Source organism: Cyprinodon variegatus, unplaced genomic scaffold (genome assembly GCF_000732505.1).
Source record: "Cyprinodon variegatus isolate N-32 unplaced genomic scaffold, C_variegatus-1.0 Scaffold2002, whole genome shotgun sequence".
In the NCBI taxonomy this organism is placed as follows: Eukaryota; Metazoa; Chordata; class Actinopteri; order Cyprinodontiformes; family Cyprinodontidae; genus Cyprinodon; species Cyprinodon variegatus.
Genome location: NW_015152455.1, coordinates 48,162 through 49,645, shown reverse-complemented (window position 1 = coordinate 49,645; position 1,484 = coordinate 48,162). Strand labels below are relative to the sequence as shown.

The following is a 1,484-nucleotide window of genomic DNA, read 5'->3' as shown; positions in this document are numbered from 1 at the left end:
TTGTCAGGCATGCATACACCCACGAGGGGGCCATACAAATTACTGAATGAAATTTCACCAAATGTACTAGCCTGCCGCATCATTTTTTCCACTGTAATTTTTGGGGTGTCTTTAAATTCAGCCCTCTGTAGGTTGATCATTTTCATTTCTATTGATGATGTGGCATCCTTTGTTCCTAACACATCACCCAGTCCATATCAGGATAAAGAAACAGCTGAATTTTTTTTTGCCCCATTGAGATCTGATGTGTTTTCAAAGTGTTCCTTTAATTTTTTTGAGCAGTGTTTTTAAATCTCTTGCCCTTTTTTTTTTATTTCATGCTTTTCAGTTTCCCCCACCTGGCCCCCACCTGGCCCCCTGGTACATTTGGTCTGGAACCGCCACTGGCAAGTGGTATCAATGTCCTTTTTATATTTAATCAAAAATGATTTTACTGGTTAACATCAGTGAATAATAAAGAAAACCTGTTTAATCATGTTTACTGGTAAATTCTTATTGGGTAAAGAACACGTTTTGTTCCAGCAGCAGACCAGACTGAAATTACGTAAGGAACTATTATTATTATTATTATTATTATTATTATTATTATTATTATTATTATTATTATTATTATTATTATTATTAGATGCCGTATCAATGGGTCTGTGGACGTAATTACGCACAAATTTGTGAAAAATTACTCGGACCAATCAGAGAGTTGATTTCGCCTCTCCTGTTCGGTGCAGTTTTCTGATTGGCGGTAACGTGATAGTCAGCAGTTCTCTGATTGGTCAATCCTGTTGTCAATCAAGGAGGGAGGTGCCACTCAGCCGGCTCCGGTTCAACAGCCTGATCCGCTGTCACCTCGGTCCAAACGTCGCTCGGTCTCCTTCCTGCCTTCATCTCTTCTTCCTCCGTGGATTTTTATTCCTAACAGAGGTAAGCGCTTTATTAAAACTAATAAAATGATTTTAATATGGAGCAGAAAGGAGGCGACGTGCTTCCATTTCTGTCTCCTGACCTCTTCTTCTGTTTCTGAAGCTTAAACCTCATAAGTAGTTTTAGCAGTAATAAGTAGATCTTCCAGAACCCAGTAAAACATGGAGTCTCTCTGGAGCTTTTTATTAGAGGTCGGAGGCTGCAGGCAGAGAGAGTCCATTCAGGCCGGAACGGCTTCCTGGTTTCAGGTTTCAGACATTTCCTCATCGGAGTGATGGCAGCTGAGCTGAGCCCCTCTGCTCCTCCTCTCTGCCTCCTCCTCTCTGCTCCTCCTCTCTGCTCCTCCTCTCTGCTCCATGGCTGCCTCCAGCTTTATTAGGAGGCTAAAAACACAGAGATAAAGTAAACAGTTCAACCATCACCTGAAACATCTTCCTGCACTTGTTCTATTCATTTACACTACTGTTTAACAGTTTGGGGTCACCCAAACAATTTAGTGTTTTCCTGAAAAGTCACACTTATTCACCACCATACGTTGTGAAATGAATAGAAAATAGACTCAAGAC

The 1,484-nt window shown here is 40.9% G+C and overlaps 1 protein-coding gene across 1 annotated transcript in view; it reads left to right on the top strand.

The window, feature by feature from the left end:
• Positions 1-790: 790 nt before the first annotated feature.
• Positions 791-1,484, top strand: part of idh1 (isocitrate dehydrogenase 1 (NADP+)) — a 22,867-nt gene continuing 22,173 nt past the window's right edge. The window contains exon 1 of the mRNA XM_015405114.1: positions 791-918. The gene's annotated coding sequence lies outside the window, so the exon portion shown is untranslated. The remainder of the gene's footprint in view (positions 919-1,484) is intronic.